The sequence below is a fragment of the Chelonia mydas genome, chromosome 2, assembly GCF_015237465.2.
Source record: "Chelonia mydas isolate rCheMyd1 chromosome 2, rCheMyd1.pri.v2, whole genome shotgun sequence".
NCBI classification, from domain to species: Eukaryota; Metazoa; Chordata; order Testudines; family Cheloniidae; genus Chelonia; species Chelonia mydas.
Genome location: NC_057850.1, coordinates 141,331,771 through 141,352,948, shown reverse-complemented (window position 1 = coordinate 141,352,948; position 21,178 = coordinate 141,331,771). Strand labels below are relative to the sequence as shown.

The 21,178-nt window shown below is 44.5% G+C and overlaps 1 long non-coding RNA gene across 1 annotated transcript; it reads right to left on the bottom strand.

Annotated features, from left to right (window-relative positions):
- Positions 1-1,843: 1,843 nt before the first annotated feature.
- Positions 1,844-2,835, bottom strand: LOC122464593. The gene is made up of 2 exons (XR_006288782.1): positions 2,784-2,835; positions 1,844-1,905 (listed from the first exon to the last, which is right to left on the bottom strand). It is a non-coding gene; the product is annotated as an uncharacterized LOC122464593 (long non-coding RNA).
- Positions 2,836-21,178: the final 18,343 nt, after the last annotated feature.

Genomic DNA, 21,178 nt, shown 5'->3' with positions numbered 1-21,178 from the left:
TGCCTAGCCATTCGGTCCCTAGTCTGTAGCGGTGCATGGGATTCTTCCATCCTAAGTGCATCTGCACTTGTCCTTGTTGAACCTCATCAGATTTCTTTTGGCCCAATCCTCTAATTTGTCTAGGTCCCCCTGAATCCTATCCCTACCCTCCAGCATATCTACCACTCCTCCCCGTTTAATGTCATCTGCAAAGTTGCTGAGGGTGCAATCCACACCATCCTCCAGATCATTAATGAAGATATTGAACAAAACCGACTCCAGGACTGACCCTTGGGGCACTTCGCTTGATACCAGCTGCCAACTAGACTTGGAGCCATTGCCTTCCCCTCATCCACAGAGCCAGTTATCTCGTCATAGAAGGCAATTAGGTAGTCAGGCATGACTTGCTCTTGGTGAATCCATGCTGACTATTCCTGATCACTTTTTACTCCTCTAAGTGCTTCAGAATGGATTCCTTGAGGACCTGCTCCATAATTTTTCCAGGGACTGAGGTGAGGCTGACTGGCCTGTAGTTCCCCGGATCCTCCTTCTTCCCTTTTTTAAAGATGGGGACTACATTAGCCTTTTTCAGTCATCTGGGACCGCCCCCGATTTCCATGAGTTTTCAAAGATAAACCGCAAGGGGTACTTTTCAATGGTGCTGCAAGCACTGGTGGATCACAAGGGACGTTTCACCTACATCAATGTGGGATGGCCGGGAAAGGTTCATGACACTCGCATCTTTAGGAACTCAGGGCTGTTCGAGCAGTTGCAAGAAGCAACTTACTTCCCAGACCAGAAAATTACGATTGGGGATGTTGAAATGCCAATCGTTACCTTTGGGGACCCAGCCAACCGCTTGCTCCCATGGCTCATGAAGCCGTACACAGGCAGCCTGGACAGTAGTAAGGAGCAGTTCAGCTATACGCTGAGCAAGTGCAGAATGGTGGTAGAATGTGCCTTTGGACTTTTAAAAGCTCACTGGTGCTGTTTGCTGACTAGGTTAGACCTCAGCACAACCAACATTCCCACTGTTTTTGCTGCTTGCTGTGTGCTCCATAATATCTGTGAGAGTAAGGGGGAGACGTTTATGGCGGGGTGGGAGGTTGAGGCAAATCGCCCAGTGGCTGATTTTGAGCAGTTGGACACCAGGGTGATTAGAAGAGCACAGGTAAGTGTGCTGCACATCAGAGAGGCTTTGAAAACCAGTTTCATGACTGGCCAGGCTATGGTGTGACAGCTATATGTATTTCTCCTTGCTGCAAGCCCGCCCCCTTTGTTAATTTTAATTCCCTGTAAGCCAGGCACTCTCCCCACTTTGATCACAGCTGGCGAAGGAAATAAAGTAACTAATAAAGAAAGAATGCATGGTTTCAAAACAATAATTAAAAAAAGAGAGAGACAACTGACAAGGTAGGGTTGGGTGTGGAAGGAGGGAAGGACAAGGCCACATTGCTTATTGTAGCCACACTACAAATCAAAACTGTTTGAATGACAGCCTTCTGTTGCTTGGGCCATCCTCTGGAGTGGAGTAGCTGGGTGCCCGTAGTCTCCCCCCCACCCCACATTCTTGGGCGTCTGGGTGAGGAGGATATGGAACTTGGAGAGGAGGGCAGGCAGTATACAATGGATGCAGCAGGGGTCTGTGCTCTTGCTGGCTTTCCTGCAGCGCCAACAGACGCCTGAGCATGTCTGTTTGCTCCCTCATTAGCCTCAGCATCACCTCCTGCCTCTGCTCTTCGTGCTCACTTAATGCTTTCCTGGCCTCTGCCACTGAATGCCTCCATGCATTCAGCTGTGCCCTATCAGTGCGGGAGGACTGCATGAGCTCGGAAAACATGATATCGCGAATGCATTTTTTTCACCTTCTAATCTGCGATAACCTCAGGGATGGAGGTGATAGAGGGAGCATAGAAACTTTTGCACCTGGGGGAGATAAAAGGGAGAGTAAAATTTAAGATGATACATTGCTTGATTCACTGTGAAAAAGTCTCCCTTTTGTTCTCAGCAATTCACAGCACATGTATTTTAGGTACAAGGTTGCATTTTGCCTTTTATATTGAGTGCCTGCCAGTATGGTGACACATCACACAGGGCTGGGCAACAGAATTCAGTTTCAAAGCAGCCATGGTAAGCTTTTTGGTATGTGGGGTTGGCTTCTTCCACCTTCATAACATGTGGGAATGGTTTCAAACTGCAGCGCCATCCTTTCCCATAGCAAGCAATGCCGGTTGGGTTTCACATTTAAAAGGAGGGGCTGCGGTTTTTGGGTGGATGTGCACACACCTCCCCCCACCCCTCCGCATGGCTATTCTCTGGGATGATCCCTTTTAGCCAAGTGCAAACAACCTAACATGATCGGGGTCCTTTTACTGTTCCCTTACAAAAAAATTGCCTATTTCAACCAGGTGACCATGAATGAAATCATTCTCCAGAGACTAACACAGAAAGATAAAGACTGAATGTTGCTTGAATGTGACCAAAACCCAGGACCATTCGCTGCCATGCTTTGTGCTGCAATGATTCCAGACTACTTGCTACTGGCTTGGCATGGTAAAGTGTCCTACTGTGGAGGACGAAATAAGGCAGCCCTCCCCAGAAACCTTCCGCAAAGGCTTTTAGAGTACCTCCAGGAGAGCTTCATGGAGATGTCCCTGGAGGAATCCTGCTCCATCCCCAGACACACTAACAGGCTTTTCCAGAAGCTGTACTGGCCGCGAATGCATCCCAATTCTTCAGGGCAAATCAAATATTAAACACTATTGCTTTTAAATTCTGTACTGTAGTTACAAACGTGCACTCACCAGAGCTGCCTTCTCCGGCTTCAGGGTCGGGGATCCCACCTTGGGAGGGTATTGGCTCCAGGGTGATGAAAAGGTCCTGGCTGCCGGGGAGAACGGATTCACCGCTTGCCTGCTGTGCATTCTCCTCCTCCTCCTCTTCCACAAAATCCTCCTCCCTGTTGTGAGAGACTCCCCCCTTGCAGGTGTCCACGGACAGTGGTGGGGTAGTGATAGGGTCCCCCCCTAGAATGCCATGCAGCTGATCATAGAAGTGGCATGTATGGGGATCTGACCCAGAGCGACCGTTTGCTTCCTTTGTCTTTTGGTAGGCTTGCCTGAGCTCCTTAACTTTCACGCAGCACTGTTGTGTGTCCCTGTTGTAGCCTCTCTCCATCATGCCCTGTGCAACTTTAGCATTTCTTCTTTTTGATCGGAGTTCGGCATGCACAGATTCTTCTCCCTATACAGGAATCAGATCCAGAGTGTCCCTTTCGGTCCATGCTGGAGCTTGTTTGCGATTATGGGGGGACTGCATGGTCACCTGTGCTGCTGAGCTCGCCACACTGACCAAACAGGAAATGAAATTCAAAATTTCCTGGGGCTTTTCCTGTGTACCTGGCTAGTGCATTGGAGTACAAAGTGCTGTCTGGAGTGGTCACATTGGAGCACTCTGGGATAGCTCCCGGAGGCCAATACTGTCCAACTGTGTCTACACTACCCCAAATTTGACCCAGCAAGGTCAATTTTTAGCACTACTCCCCTCTCTGGGGAAGAGTACAGAAGTCGATTTTAAGAGCCCTTTAGGTCGACGGAACGGGGTTGCTTGTGTAGACGCATTCATTTTAAAATCGACCTAACACGGCAAAATTCAACCTAACTCTGTAGTGTAGACCAGGGCTGAATGAAACAAGTAATGGAGAGTCTTTCGCTCATACTGAAGAAACCTAGATTTTTTTAAAGAAAAATTAATGTACTACATATTGGATGTTGCATGTACTGTATGCAGTGAACTGATGTGGTGTTTGCATCTATATGCAGCAATAGACTGCTACAAGCTACAGAATATTTTTCTGAAAGAATTAGGCCAAAATTACTGCAGTGTTGCAGTGGTGCTGAAAGATGTACACTTACTAATGCAGCTCTCAGTTTAGCAACCGGTTCAGTGTTACTCACTGGAATTTGCTCATTGGCTAACTCTACTGTAGAATAATAATTTCTAAATAAAGTAACAAATTCCTGCTTGAAGAAGAAAGCATAGTAAAAATTAAACCCATCTTTAACGTGTCAAGTGCTGCTTTTACAGCTATTGCTTGGACAATGTTCAAGTGAGTTCTAGTCAAGGATTGACAGAGAAATCACCATTTATCACATCTTCTGCCATCTGGTACAGCACTTCAACAGTATAGTCATCCTCATTATCATCATTTTATGAAACAGCCTGGAAAGTTGTCCAAGTACCTTTTAAGGAAAGAACTGTACAGCATGCAAGGCAAATATCATTGTGAGATAATGTCTTCATAGCATTCAAATTAAGGGCAAAATTTTCAGTCATACCCTCTAGTTTTATGCTCAGAATATATATATGTATCTGCAGTTGTATGCAAAATACCACATCGGCACATGCAAGTCAGGTAGGTATACCCATAAATACCCAATATATATACACATCTATTTAAGTGTAAGCAGAGTCAGGATGAGCTCTACCCTGACATCTGGTGGCGAGTCATGGTGGGTTGTGGAAAAGAACTTCAGGGGCTTATGTCATTTGCATAGGCACACCCACCCTGCCTAGATGGTCACTTTGGCTGCTGTAGGAGCCCCAGTTTCTCTGTTATTGGGGCAGGAATAAACTGTTATTACCCTGATTATGTGAATCAAGGACAATGGAACTGTACTTGGCCTTTTGTTATGATGGCGGGACTCACCATCAACTAAGCAGCACTCCCTAGGCAAGGGTCATGGGTTCCAAAACCCGGGAAAGGGAGAGAGGCTGGGGTAGGTATTAATACTTGGTGGCATGGGCTCCCTGGACCCCTAAATTACATGTTAATTGCACTTCTTCCTCTCTCCACTGTGGAATGTCAGAGCTAATTTTGATTCCATTAGGAGTCTAGTTACAGGCTGCTGAGCTGAATTCACTTTGGGCTAATGGTGTACCTGCACTGATGCTCCCCTACTACAAGCTGAAATCACAAAAGAGCTAAACTTACTAGGAGCTGAAATCACTGAGTGTTGTGTTAAGTAGTGCGGGAGCCTGAAGATATATTGTGGAGCAGTTTGCGGGACGGCTGGCAGAACAGAGCGGCTGGTGGAGTAGAGCAGTTTGTCGGATGTCTGGAGCAGCTCATGGGGGCGGCTGGCAGAGTGGAGCCCCATGGAGAGGTGGGGCAATCAGCTTTGGACCACGTAAGGTGCCCCTTAACCCCTGCCCCCATCTCCACCCAGGTTGGGAGGTAAAACTCTGCAGATAAACTTTTGAACTCTGGGGCTGTCCTGACCAGGGACAGAGACTTTTGGGTCATTGGACTTTTGGGACTTTGGGTGATTTTGGGTTGCTGGACTCAAGAACCAAAGGGAAAGGACATGCCCCAGTTTGCTTGGGGTGGGTTTTTTGCTCATGGGTTATGTTATGAATCCTGTTGGTGGTGTTTCCCCAACATAATGCCACATTGTTTCTCTCTGTTATTAAAAGGCTTTTTGCTACACTCAGACTCTGTGCTTGCGAGAGTGGAAGTATTGCCTCTTGTAGGTGCCCAGTGGGGGTGGTATATATTTGTCCCAGGTCACTGGGTGGGGGCTTGAGCCGGTTTTGCATTGTGTTATTGGAATGGAACCCCTAGATACTGAACCCGGCCCTTGTTGCTGCCAACTCTGACGGGCAGAAGGGTTACATAAGCAAGTATTAGGTTTGCCCATCCAAATAGCTGTGCAAGTAAAACTGGCATGTTCAAATACAGAAGGAGTCTGACTGAAAATTTGGCCCTGAATATGAAGTGTACCAAAACAGCTAAAGAGCCTTAGTGGCTTATTTTAAATACAAAGTATGCAATATTTTTATAGTCCTGTTCACTTCCTATCTAATAAAAACCTTTTGATCTTTTTTGTGGGTTTTGATAAGGATTTCTTGGTAAAATCATATGAGCAAGAATTTGGATGGCTTGTTGTGTTAATGTTAGAATTGTAGATTCATTGGGGAACCAGTGTCTCAGATAAGAAAAAAGTCACAGAAGGAAAGTGTTAAAAAATATATATGTAGAGTGTATGTGATCTTGCCTTACATTTTTCATGAGCAGTCTGCAGCAGCAAAAGGCCGAAGAAACAAGTCATTTTCCTGTTATGTTTACTTTAGAGGAAAAAAAAGCTGCAACACCACCACAGCTGCAAGCATGTATAATACAGACTTTTTTTTAATAATGAAAGGTCATAGGTATGGGTGCTGTAAGTCCCCACTCTCGCTTTCTAACCAGCTAACAAAGACGATTGCCAGAAGCTGGAGAGGTTTATCATTCTTTGCCTTTTCTTTGTTTTATACAATATCTGGCCCTCCATGCACTTTACAAACTTCTACTGAAACTCAGGAAGTGTGCTTTGAGAGGCTGGCTGAGCTGATCCCCTTGTCTAGAAATAAGACGACGACAAGGAGTACTTGTGGCACCTTAGAGACTAACACGTTTATTAGAGCATAAGCTTTTGTGAGCTACCGCTGTAGCTCACGAAAGCTTATGCTCTAATAAATTTGTCAGTCTCTAAGGTGCCACAAGTACTCCTTGTCTTTTTACGGATACAGACTAACACGGCTGCTGCTCTGAAACTTGTCTAGAAATGGCAAGCTTCTTTTTTGGCATGCTCCCATTTTCTGATAGGACCAAGAAGAATGCATCATAAAATCTTGTTAACCTCAATTTCCTACGTGACACCATTTGTTGATGCTGTATCATTTAAATTTTTACATAAAATAAGTCAATTTCAGTTGCTGAAGGTACTGTATATTGAATGAGGATTGTTTCCGGGGTGGGTTTGTGCAGAGCAGGTGTGGAAAAAGCACTGCTGATTAGTGGAGGGGGAAGGTATAATCTTATTTTACACAGACCATATCAATAGTTCATTTGGGCCAATGTATTCCAAACTGGATGCCTTCAGTTAGGCTCCTAAATATATATTTAAACACCTAAATAAATTACCTTAATTAAATGACTGAAATGGAGGTTGCTGGGTGCTCATTTCATCTGAAGATTAGGACACAGACTCCTAACTGCGTATTTAAGCATAACTAAGTTTAGGTTCTCAGTTTGGAAAAATCTTGGCTCTGGTGTCTGGCTTCCCTAATTATTTGATCATTATATAAAGTCACACTGTTGAAAATGCACTTTTTATATTGAAGAAGAATCAGATGAAGTAGTCATTAAGGGAATTAAAAATAAATGCTTCTCTTGCCTGTAGAAAGGGAAATCCTTCTAGTATATGTCTTGTGAATAGAAGCAAAGGGCTCTGCATAGTTGCTTGTACTCAGACCAATTCACCTTGCTTTCTCCTATGTTCAATGTTAAGTTTGTCCTTAGATGAGTAATGACCTTCAGGGAAAAGATGAGTCGACAAATGTTAGAAAGAAAATCTGTTCTGACTTGATTTTATATTGAAAAAATAACCAAAATTCCCAGTGTAAGAACCAAGGCTACATAAAGTTCTGAGAATGGGGCCCCTAAGTAGAATTAGTCTTCTTAGATCTGCAGCATGCACTGCAGACTTTTATCAAACAGACAGAAGCAGGAATAGAGAAGGAGCATGTGATTCTCCTTACTGACATGGTTTATTGGAAGACAGGCTGCCTTTTGCTCCTAATTCTTGCTCCACTAATTCTTTTCATTCCAGCCTCCTATTTGTATATTTCCTAAAAACACAGATACGCTTTATAAGCTTATAGTTTGGGATTCAATGTACCTGAAATGCCCTGGATCCATATGTACTCATAATGCACTCCATATGACTATCCATCTTTACATGCAGATAATTTCAGATGCCCATATGCTGATTTTAGTGAATGGCCCATTTGTTTAAACATTATGGAGAAATTATTCTGGCAAAGCAGGTGGGAGAGAGGATATAGTGGATATTTTGCTGACTCGGACCACTCAACCTCTCATTGCAGAAGTGACTTCTTTTACAAAGTAATGAAGGTCAGACATACATGCATCATAAGACTTAACTAACCAAAGCTGAATGGCCCTTAACTTTGAACATTGTATTACATAATCTTCTGATAAGTTCAGAGGTTGGGTTTTTCAAACCAGCTTGGTATAGGAGATCAAAAATTAGTAGTTTGATGCAGCTGTCGCCAAAATGTGCAGGATTTAGGGGTTATGTCTTGTCATGCAGAATATCCTAAATGGTGATAGGATCTCATTAATAGAATCAATGTGAAATGAGATTGTTATTGGGAGTTGAACCAAGATCATCAACCTTTAAAGGGAAACTGTAAAGAAAAAGCAAGAAGAAGTTGGGCATTCTTAACATCATTCCACTGCCCATCAGGAGGAGAAGGCTGATCTTGCAGTTAGACACTAGGCTGGTCCTCAGGAGATCAGTGTCTAATTTCCAGCAGTGCTACAGATTTCATGTGTGACCATGAGTGACTTAAGCTAAATCTTTCAGAAGTGGCCATGAATTTCACATGCCTCAATTTTTGAGTGTCCAACATTTTTGATATTAAAGACCCGAAATGTAAGCAGGCCAAATCAGTGGCAACTTTTGAAAGTATGGATCATAAACTCTCTCTGCTTCAGTTCTCCATCTGTTAAATGAGTGTTTTGCCTAAAGTTAAGAACCTAACCTAAATACGAACTGTGGGTGACCATCAATTCTGAAAATAAGGCCACATTTAACTTTAGGCACCTAACTTTTAAAATGTTGTCTTTTGCCTTAAAAATAAAAGGACAGAAAATGGTCAACTTAGGTACAAGAAAAAGACCTACCACATGCATACTTGCAGAAATAGATGTCTGTTTCATAATCTATGTAAAGAGTTGAAAAAACATTACCAGTGATTATCGAAAACAGTCTTGGATTTCTGCTTGGATTAGGCACTTTTATTTTAAAATGTTTTATAAATCTAAAAGTACCTATCCTAGTTTCTACACGCCTGCTATTGCAGGCTTTAAATTGTCTGTGTATATGTCAGAGGGTTGAACTCCAAGACTGTCAGCACCACCCAGTGGTGAAATTCAGTGGCCGGGAGTAGGGAACCCAAGCCCTCCCTTTCTTCACTGGTGTCAAGGTTCCTTCTCCACTCTGAACGCTAGGGTACAGATGTGGGGACCTGCATGAAAACCTCCTAAGCTTACTTTTACCAGCTTAGGTTAAAACTTCCCCAAGGTACAAACTATTTTACCTTTTGCCCTTGGATTTTCGCCACCACCATCAAACGTCTAATCAGTATTATTTTATTAGGAAAGAATCATAGAATCATAGAATATCAGGGTTGGAAGGGACCTCAGGAGGTCATCTAGTCCAACCCCCTGCTCAAAGCAGGACCAATCCCCAATCAAATCATCCCAGCCAGGGCTTTGTCAAGCCTGACCTTAAAAACTTCTAAGGAAGGAGATTCTACCACCTCCCTAGGTAACGCATTCCAGTGTTTCACCACCCTCCTAGTGAAAAAGTTTTTCCTAATATCCAACCTAAACCTCCCCCACTGCAACTTGAGACCATTACTCCTTGTCCTGTCCTCTTCTACCACTGAGAATAGTCTAGAACCATCCTCTCTGGAACCACCTCTCAGGTAGTTGAAAGCAGCTATCAAATCCCCCCTCATTCTTCTCTTCTGCAGACTAAACAATCCCAGTTCCCTCAGCCTCTCCTCTCTGGGTGTTCCAGACCCCTAATCATTTTTGCTGCCCTTTGCTGGACTCTCTCCAATTTATCCACATCCTTCTTGTAGTGTGGGGCCCAAAACTGGACACAGTACTCCAGATGAGGCCTCAGCAATGTCAAATAGAGGGGAATGATCACGTCCCTCGATCTGCTCGCTATGCCCCTACTTATAATCCCAAAATGCCATTGGCCTTCTTGGCAACAAGGGCACACTGCTGACTCGTATCCAGCTTCTCATCCACTGTAACCCCTAGGTCCTTTTCCGCAGAACTGCTGCCTAGCCATTCGGCCCCTAGTCTGTAGCTGTGCATTGGGTTCTTCCATCCTAAATGCAGGACCCTGCACTTATCCTTATTGAGCCTCATCAGATTTCTTTTGGCCCAATCCTCCAATTTGTCTAGGTCCCTCTGTATCCTATCCCTGCCCTCCAGCGTATCTACCACTCCTCCCAGTTTAGTATCATCCGCAAATTTGCTGAGACTGCAATCCACACCATCCTCCAGATCATTTATGAAGATATTGAACAAAAACGGCCCCAGGACCGACCCCTGGGGCACTCCACTTGACACCGGCTGCCAACTAGACATGGAGCCATTGATCACTACCCGTTGAGCCTGACAATCTAGCCAACTTTCTACCCACCTTATAGTGCATTCATCCAGCCCATACTTCTTTAACTTGCTGACAAGAATACTGTGGGAGACCGTGTCAAAAGCTTTGCTAAAGTCAAGAAACAATACATCCACTGCTTTCCCTTCATCCACAGAACCAGTAATCTCATCATAGAAGGCGATTAGATTAGTTAGGCATGACCTACCCTTGGTGAATCCATGCTGACTGTTCCTGATCACTTTCCTCTCGTGTAAGTGCTTCAGAATTGATTCCTTGAGGACCTGCTCCATGATTTTTCCGGGGACTGAGGTGAGGCTGACTGGCCTGTAGTTCCCAGGATCCTCCTCCTTCCCTTTTTTAAAGATTGGCACTACATTAGCCTTTTTCCAGTCATCTGGGACTTCCCCCGTTCGCCACGAGTTTTCAAAGATAATGGCCAATGGCTCTGCAATCACATCCGCCAATTCCTTTAGCACTCTCGGATGCAACTCGTCCGGCCCCATGGACTTGTGCACGTCCAGCTTTTCTAAATGGTCCCTAACCACCTCTTTCTCCACAGAGGGCTGGCCATCTACTCCCCATGTTGTGATGCCTAGTGCAGCAGTCTGGGAGCTGTCCTTGTTAGTGAAGACAGAGGCAAAAAAAGCATTGAGCACATTAGCTTTTTCCACATCCTCTGTCACTAGGTTGCCTCCCTCATTCAGTAAGGGGCCCACACTTTCCTTGGCTTTCTTCTTGTTGCCAACATACCTGAAGAAACCCTTCTTGTTACTCTTGACATCTCTTGCTAGCTGCAGCAGGTGCAGGCAAATCCAGGTGCGATTTGGCCCTTCTGATTTCATTCCTACATGCCCGAGCAATATTTTTATACTCTTCCCTGGTCATATGTCCAACCTTCCACTTCTTGTAAGCTTCTTTTTTATGTTTAAGAGTCCATTTGGAAATGTCTTTCCCCCCAAAAATCCTCCCAAATGTTACCCCCCTTTCCTGGGGAAGATTTGATAAAAAATCCTCACCACTTTGCATAGGTGACCACAGACCCAAACCCTTGGATCTTAAGAACAAGGAAAAAGCATTCAGGTTCTTAAAAGAAGAATTTTAATAGAAGTAAAAAGAATCACCTCTGTAAAATCAGGATGGTAAATACCTTACAGGGTAATTAGATTCAAAACATAGAGAATCCCTCTAGGCAAAACCTTAAGTTACAAAAAGACACAAAAACAGGAATATACATTCCATTCAGCACAGCTTATTTTCTCAGCCATTTAAAGGAATCAGAATCTAACGCATATCTAGCTAGATTACTTACTAAGTTCTAAGACTCCATTCCTGTTCTGTCCCTGGCAAAAGCATCACACAGACAGACAGAGAGGCTTTGTTTCTCCCTCCCCCCAGCTTTTGAAAGTATTTTGTCTCCTCATTGGTCATTTTGGTCAGGTGCCAGCGAGGTTATCCTAGCTTCTTAACCCTTTACAGGTGAAAGGGTTTTCCTCTGGCCAGGAGGGATTTTAAAGGTGTTTACCCTTCCCTTTATAATTATGACACGCCCCCCAAATCACAGACAGGGTGAAACGCTGGCTGGGATTTCTTCCTGGAGCTCTAGGAAAAAACAGAATTAATAAGACACATGCATCTCTAAATATACTACAAAGTAAATAAAGACTAACAATATTTTCCACATCTCAAGGACGATTTTAACCAGTTGATTCTGGGAAACTTTCATGGGAGAGTGCATCAGCCACTTTCTTAGAAGCTCCTGAGATGTGTTGGATGTCAAAATCAAAATCTTGGAGAGCTAAACTCCACCGAATAAATGTTTTGTTATTTCCCATGGCGGTATGAAGCCACCGTAACGTGGCATGGTCGGTTTGCAGGTGGAAACGCCGTCCCCAAACATATGGGTGTAGCTTTTCCAGAGTGTAGACAATGGCGTAACATTCTTTTTCACTGACTGACCAGTCGCTTTCCCTCTCAGACAGCTTCTTGCTGAGAAACACTACAAGGTGGAATTCTTGATCTGGTCCTTCCTGCATTAAAACTGCTTCCATACCACACTCGGACGCATCTGTGGTTACTAGGAATGGTTTGTCAAAGTCTGGGACCCTTAGTACAGGGTCAGACATGAGTGTCGCTTTAAGCTGGTTAAAGGCCTTCTGACACTTTTCGGTCCACTGAACGGCATTTGGCTGTTTCTTTTTGGTTAGGTCTGTCAGTGGGGTGGCGATTTGGCAGTATTGCGGTACAAATTGTCTGTAATAACCGGCCAAGCCTAAGAAGGATTGAACCTGTTTCTCTGACTTTGGAACAGGCCACTTTTGGATAGCATCCACTTTGGCCTGTAGAGGGCTGATAGTTCCTTGACCCACCTGGTGTCCAAGATAAGTCACTGTTTAGGCCTATCTGACACTTCTTAGGCTTAACAGTTAGTCCTGCCTCCCTTATGCAGTTGCAGACTTTTTTTAGATGTTCCAGGTGTTCTGCCCAGGAAGCCGAAAATATGGCCACATTGTTAAGGTAGGCGACTGCATATTCTCCTAATCCCGTTAGGAGACCATCTACAAGTCTTTGGAAGGTGGTGGGTGCATTCCGCAGCCCGACAGGGAGTACATTAAATTCACACAGCCCAACATGGGTGGTGAAGGCTGACCTTTCCTTGGCGGATTCATTTGTGGTAATTGCCAGTACCCGTTGGTTAAGTCCAAGGTAGAGATGAACTGGGCCCGTCCCAGTTTCTCTAATAGTTCATCTGTGCGTGGCATTGGATAGTTGTTGGGGCAAGTTACAGCATTTAGCTTATGGTAGTCCACACAAAAACGTATCTCCCCATCTGGTTTGGGAACTAGAACCACTGGAGATGCCCATGCACCGCCAGAGGGGCGGATTACACCCATCTGTAACGTATTCTGGATCTCCCATTCTATAGCAGTTTTAGCTTGAGGAGACACCCAGGAAGGTTGGACTTTAATTAGGTGAGCATTACCTGTGTCAATGGAGTGGTATGCCCGTTCAGTCAGTCCTGGGGTGGCTGAGAATGTCGGCACGTAGCTAGTGCACAGCTCCTGGATCTGCTGTCGCTCCATACGCCCAAGGGTCATGGAGAGGTTCACCTCTTCCACGCCATCAGCACTTTTCCCTTCATAGTAGACACCTTCAGGCCACTCAGCGTCATCTCCTCCCTGGGCTGTAAACTGACAAACCCTTAATTCTCTGGAATAAAAGGGCTTTAGAGAATTAATATGGTATACCTTAGGCTTTTGGTTGGAGGTGGGGAATGTTATGAGATAATTCACAGCTCCCAGGCACTCCTGGACCATGAATGGCCCTTCCCACAATGCTTCCATTTTATGGGCCTGGAGCGCCTTTAAGACCATGACCTGGTCCCCTACTTTGAAGGAACACTCTCTGGCATGTTTATCATACCAGGCTTTTTGCTCTTTTTGAGAATCCTGTAAGTTTTCTTTAGCGAGGGCTAGAGAGGTTTGGAGAGTGTTTTGTAGGTTGGTTACAAAGTCCAGAATGTTAGTTCCTGGAGAAGGTGTAAATCCCTCCCATTGTTGCTTCACCCACTGTAACGGCCCCTTAACCTCACGGCCATATACAAGTTCAAATGGTGAAAACCCTAAACTAGGATGTGGTACAGCTCTGTAGGCAAAAAGCAACTGCTGCAACACTAGGTCCCAATCACTGGAGTGCTCATTTACGAATTTACGTATCATGGCCCCCAAAGTTCCATTAAACTTCTCCACCATGCCATTTGTTTGATGGTGGTAAGGAGTGGCAACCAAGTGATTTACCCCATGAGCTTCCCAAAGGCTTTTCATAGTTCCTGCCAGGAAATTAGTTCCTGCATCTGTGAGGATGTCGGAGGGCCAACCTATCCTGGCAAAAATGTCTGCTAGTGCCTGGCACACACTTTTAGCCCTGGTGTTGCTTAGAGCTACTGCTTCTGGCCATTGGGTGGCAAAATCCATGAAAGTCAGCATGTACTGCTTTCCTCTGGGTGTCTTTTTCAGAAAAGAACCCAGAATATCCACAGCTACTTGCTGAAATGGAGCTTCAATGATGGGGAGTGGCTGGAGAGGGGCTTTGACCTGGTCTTGGGGTTTTCCCACTCTTTGGCATACCTCACAAGACCGGACATAGGTAGAAACATCCTTGCCCATTCCCTCCCAGTGGAATGACCTCCCCAAATGGTCTTTGGTCCTGTTCACCCCAGCATGGCCACTAGGGTGATCGTGGGCTAAGCTCAAGAGCTTGGCCTGGTACTTAGTTGGAACTAGCAACTGCCTCTGAGGATGCCAGTCTTCCTGGTATCCACCAGAAAGAGTTTTGTTGTATAAAAGTCCTCTTTCTACAACAAACCTGGATTGATTAGAAGAGCTAAGAGGCGGTAGGTTGCTCCATGCCACCGTCCAAGCTCTCTGGAGGCTTTCATCTGCTTCCTGTTTGGTCTGGAAATGTTCCCTTGATGCTGGAGACATCATTTCCTCATTGGATTGTGGACCTAGGCTTGGTGCCTCTGGAAGCGATGTAGGGGATGGGGCTGTTTCCATTGACTGTGAACCACTCTCCCCTGGTGCACTATGTTGGGTTTCAGGCTCCAGCTCAGTCTCTTGTGTAGGGTTATCGGCTGCTGCCAGTTCAGGTTCGGTGGGGCCTTCTGGTGTTTGGGTTGCAAGTGTTGGATTCAGTGCTGGCAATGGGTCTGGTGCTGGTTGTTCCGCCGGTTCTGGTTCTGGGGCTGGCTCTGTCTGGGTCTCTGGGACTGGATCCACTACTGTTGTTGCAGACGTTGGCATGGGGTCCAGGTCCATCACCTCTGACCGGGTCCTGGTAGAAGTTTCCAGAACAGAGCTCGGCATGACAGCTTGCTTAGGCTGGCTGCGGGTGACCATTCCCACCCTCTTGGATAGTTTCACATATTTGGCCACGTCTTCCCCCAACAGCATGGGGATGGGATAATCATCATAGACTGCAAAAGTCCACTTTCCTGTACTGGACAGGCAACTTGCTCTGGCCCCCAAGCAGAGACAAAAAAACCTCTAACTGCTTTCAGCTTAAAACCTACTTTCCAGCTCTGACTTTGGTCAAGCTTGCCTGCAGGCTGTAAACTGAGATCCTGCTTGCTTATGTGTGTCAAGGGATAGGAGAAGTCACAGTGGAAAGTCTCCAAAATGGAACAATGGTTTTCTGGGCATAAGGAGCATGAAGGGGCAGGATGGAAAAGTCCCCAGACAGAACAAATTTGCAATAGTCAAGCTTATGAAATATATAACCGCAACAGCTGTGTTAGAAATGTCACTGACTGCAAAAGAACAGACAGTGAATAACAGAAGGGGCCTAGTGAAGGAGACACTTGTTTTTGCTTTTGACCAGTGTTAATTTTGCAATGTATTCCAAATAAGGTAATTAATACGAAAGTATGTGTAATTTGCCTGTGATTTTAAGCTTTAAAAAGCTGTGTGTGCTTTGCATCGGGGGGCAGCTACTTAGAGCTGTTACCCCCCCTGTGCTTGTAATCAATAAAGGATCTTCAGGCTTGTTCTGATCCAAACACAATGCGTGGTTAATTTTCCACAACACCCTTTCAGGTAGTTGAAAGCAGTTATCAAATCCCCCCTCATTCTTCTCTTCTGCAGACTAAACAATTCCAGTTCCCTCAGCCTCTCCTCATAAGTCATGTGCTCCAGCCCCCTAATCATTTTTGTTGCCCTCCGCTGGACTCTTTCCAATTTTTCCACATCGTTCTTGTAGTGTGGGGCCCAAAACTGGACACAGTACTCCAGATGAGGCCTCACCAATGTCTAATAGAGGGGAATGATCACGTCCCTCAATCTGCTGGCAATGCCCCTACTTATACATCCCAAAATGCCGTTAGCCTTCTTGGCAACAACGGCACACTGTTGACTCATATCGAGCTTCTTGTCCACTATAACCCCTATGTCCTTTTCTGCAGAAAGGACGTGCATAAGACCAAGGGCATAACTGAAGTTGCAGCTAACCAGGGATGTGAAGGGTAACAAGAAGGGTTTCTACAGGTATGTTAGCAACAGGAAAAAGGTCAGGGAAAGTGTAGGACCCTTAATGAATGGGGGAGGCAACCTAGTGACAGATGATGTGGAAAAAGTTGAAGTACTCAATGCTTTTTTTGCCTTGGTCTTCACAGACAAGGTCAGCTCCCACACTGCTGTCTTGGGCAACACAGTATGGGGAGGAGCTGAGCAGCCCTCAGTTGTGAAAGAACAGGTTAAGGACTATTTCAAAAAGTTGGACGTTCACAAGTCCATGGGTCCAGATCTAATGCATCCAAGGGTGCTGAGGGAGTTGGTTGATCTGATTGCAGAGCCAGTGGCCGTTATCTTTGAAAATTCGTGGTGATCGGGGGAGGTCCCGGACGACTGGAAAAAGGCAAATATAGTGCCCATATTTTAAAAAGGGAAGAAAGAGAACCCAGGGAACTATAGACCGGTCAGTCTCACTTGAGTCCCGGGCAAAATCATTGAGCAGGTCCTCAAGGAATCCATTTTGAAGAACTTGGAGGATAGGAAGGTGATCAGGAACAGTCAACATGGATTCACCAAGGGCAAATCATGCCTGACCAACCTGATTGCCTTCTATGATGAGATAACTGGCTCTGTGGATATGGGGAAAGCGGTGGATGTGATATATCTTGACTTTAGCAAAGCTTTTGATATGGTCTCCCACAGTATTCTTGCTAGCAAGTTAAAGAATTATGGATTGAATGAATGAACTATAAGGTGGATAGAAAGCTGGCTAGAATGTCGGGCTCAACAGGTAGTGATCAAAGGCTCCCTGTCTCGGTGGCAGCTGGTATCAAGCGGAGTGTCTGAGGGGTTGGTCCTGGGGCCAGTTTTGTTCAAGATCTTTATCAATGATCTGGATGATGGGATTAATTGTACCCTCAGCAAGTTCACAGATGACACTAAGTTGGGGGGAGAGGTAGATACGCTGGAGGGTAGGGATAGGGTCCAGAGTGACCTAGACAAATTGGAGGATTGGGCCAAAAGAAATCTGATGAGGCTGAACAAGGACAAGTGCAGAGTAAACTTTGTTTTAACTTTAATTTTTAAAACAATAAAAATATAGTCCCCCCCCATATCTCACACAAAATTCAGCATTGAATCTATATCATCTTACAGAAAGTACAATATTCATGGATATCTAGCATCATGCTGATAGGTAAATATGGCACAAAATCAACGGTAATTCTGCCCCTATGCTGGGTACAAAATGCACTCAGATTACTTTTTAGTTCTTATATAAAGTCTTGTATGAAAGACCAGTAGTCGCAGTAAGCAAAATCTAGAGTCCATGGAAGTAAATGGAAAGACTTCCTTTGATTTCCATGGGCACTGAATTGGAGCTACATTGTAGGATTTTCATGATCATATTTATACTTATAAAAAAGGAATAGAACAAAGTTTTAAAAATGTTTACAGTACTAATAAACTGTTCAAGGACTATGGCTGAGATTATGGTCCAGATCCTGATCTTATGTAAATTTTCACAGCTTCAGTGAGCTGATTTATACTATCTTAGGTTTTGGCCCTATATTTCTGTATATAATCATCTATATACCATAGAACAAAATAAAAAAATAAAATCAACCTCTACAGACCCCAGTCCAACAAGGTATTAAGCACTTAGGTAATTCTGAACACATCCAGTGGACATAGTGTACTTAGATTTCCAGAAAGCCTTTGACAAGGTCCCTCACCAAAGGCTCTTAATGTAAATTAAGTTGTCATGGGATTAGAGGGGAAAATCCCTTCATGGATTGAGAACTGGTTAAAAGACAGGGAACAAAGGGTAGGAATAAATGGTAAATTTTCAGAATGGAGGGGGGTAACTAGTGGTGTTCCCCAAGGGTCAGTCCTAGGACCAATCCTATTCAACTTATTCAAAAATGATCTGGAGAAAGGGGTAAGCAGTGAGGTGGCAAAGTCTGAAGACGATACTAAACTGCTCAAGATAGTCAAGACCAAAGCAGACTGTGAAGATCTTCAAAAAGATCTCACAAAACTAAGTGATTGGGCAACAAAATGACAAATGAAATTTAATGTGGATAAATGTAAAGTAACGCACATTGGAAAAAAGAACCCCAACAAAACATACAATACGATGGGGGCTAATTTAGCTACAACTAATCAGAAGAAAGATCTTGGAGTTGTCGTGGAAAGTTCTCTGAAGACGTCCATGCAGTGTGCAGCAGCAGTCAAAAAAGCAAACGGGATGTTAGGAATCATTGAAAAAGGGACAGAGAATAAGACAGAGAATATCGTATTGCCTTTATATAAATCCATGGTATGCCCACATCTTGAATTCTGCATACAGATGTGGTCCCCTCATCTCAAAAAAGATATACTGGCATTAGAAAAGGTCCAGAAAAGGGCAACTAAAATGATTAGAGGTTTGGAACGGATCCCATATGAGGAGAGATTAAAGAGGTTAGGAGTTTTCAGCTTGGAAAAGAGGAGACTGGCGGGGGGATATAATAGAGGTATATAAAATCATGAGTGGTGTGGAGAAAGTGAATAAGGAAAAGTTATTTACTTGTTTCCATAATATAAGAACTAGGGGCCACCAAATGAAATTAATGGGTAGCAGGTTTAAAACAAATAAAAGGAAGTTCTTCCTCACTCAGTGCACAGTCAACCCCTGTGGAACTCCTTGCCTGAAGAGGTTGTGAAGGCTAGGACTATAACAGGGTTTAAAAGAGAACTGGATAAATTCATGGAGGTTAAGTCCATTAATGGCTATTAGCCAGGATGGGCAAGGAATGGTGTCCCTAGCCTCTGTTTGTCAGAGAGTGGAGATGGATGGCAGGAGAGAGATCACTTAATCATTACCTGTTAGGTTCACTCCCTCTGGGGCACCTGGCATTGGCTATTGTTGGCAGACAGGATACTGGGCTGGATGGACCTTTGGTCTGACCCAGTCTGCCCATTCTTATGTTCTGTGTTCGCATCAACTGAAATGGAACTACTTGAGCTTAAAGTTACATATGCAACATGGGCGGCGGTATCATAGGCCAGGGGAGACTAAGCCTCCCCTAACCCAGGCCGTGGCCCCACGCACGCTCTGCCCCCCTGCCCCCTGAGTAGTGGGGGCTCAGCTCAGGCCAGCATCCTGGAGCTTGGGGCTCGGTGGCCAGCAGCGTGGGGCAGCTCTGGTTGGCTGGTGGCCAGGGGTGGCTTGTGCTGGTCCAGGAATCAGGCCAGTGCTTGGGCCAGCCAGCGGCCTGGGGGTTGGGCTGGTGCTCAGGCCGGCTGGCGCAGCTGGAATGTGCTGGCCAGCAGCCCAGGCCTTGGGTCAGTTTGCCCAGGGCTTCTCCAGCTGTGGTGAGGGAGGGGGCGATGGGGCAGAAGGGGTGGGGTAGAGGTGGGGCCTCAGGCAGGGCCAGGGGACTAGCAGGGCCCTGGGGGACTAGCATCCACGAAGGTGGGGTTCACCAGCTACCCATGATATGCATGCTTGTACTTTGTTGGATCAGGGCCTTAGTGCCTATACTATATAATATCCTATATTGCTAGATATTTATATAGTATTTTCTTTCTCTCTACATTTATATTGGCAATTAGCATCAACTAAATAGAGCATGACACATCCATCAGCTGCTGTAGAAAAGTAATTTACAGCCTAACTCATTACGTTAAATTTACAATTTAGTAAATCTGTTTCTCTTTTCAGAGTAACAGCCGTGTTAGTCTGTATTCGCAAAAAAGAAAAGGAGTACTTGTGGCACCTTAGAGACTAACCAATTTATTTGAGCATAAGCTTCACGAAAGCTTATGCTCAAATAAATTGGTTAGTCTCTAAGGTGCCACAAGTACTCCTTTTCTGTTTCTCTTTGTTGCAACAATGAATCACTTGCTACTTACATAGAGGATCACTTGAGTAATCAAGTCATGAACGTATATGACTAGGTAGTGATTCATTCTTTGATGTAAGAGAAGAATTGGCTGCATCTGAGAAGCAGTCTATCATCTTCTACTCACTCCATTTTGATTAATTAAATCCAGGATTGCCCTTGCAACAATATTTATAACACAAGAAACTTTGCAAAAATAGTTCCAGTTGAAATCTATAGCTAAACCTCAATCAAAGATTTGTAAACTTCCATATCATAGAGATATTTTGAAACTGAGGTGTTATAAAGTTAGGAAAAACACAGTTATGGAATCCAATTAATCCCCCACTGCTGTGTAGGACTTGATCACTCACTATCAGCCCATACAGTTTTCACCACCCATTAGAATTTCACTTTCAGATTAAATCAACTTGTTTGGACATTGTCAACAGGGTTTCATAGGTCCTGAAATGCAGTAACTGCAGCACATTCAAAGGAAACAACCCTTGAGTTAAGCACACAATGACTCATAAAAAGCTGGAGGAAAACCCACCAAAAACTGTGTTCAAATAGTCCTTTTTGAGAAATCAGCATTCTGCAAGGTTTTGGTATACTGCTTTGCATGCATACAGCAGTCACCAGCAAGTTGAGACCTTCAGAATCTCCACTACTGGAGCAAAACTCTTTTAGCTATGAGAAAGTATTAAGTTGTCATTGACGCCAGCCACTAAAGGAAGACACAATCAGTTCAGTAAACTAATGTATTATGCAAAGATTTTAGCAGAGAGGAATCACCACTCTCTTTGCCACATCAAAATACACAATATCCCAGCTTTTCTTGACAGGCTTGAAACTGTTGTTGAGGAACATTGTAAATGTCTCATTGAAACACACTGTACAATTTCCCAGAAGATAACTAACTTTCTTTTGTTGCTACTCTATCAGCTTTAAAAGTTTGAATTCACTCCCTCTCACTCCTTTAGCTGACTGGAGTTGTATAAGGTATTCCTCAGAACCCTATTGAGCACAGGAGTTTGAGGATCAATGGCCTGTCAAAAATTAGAGG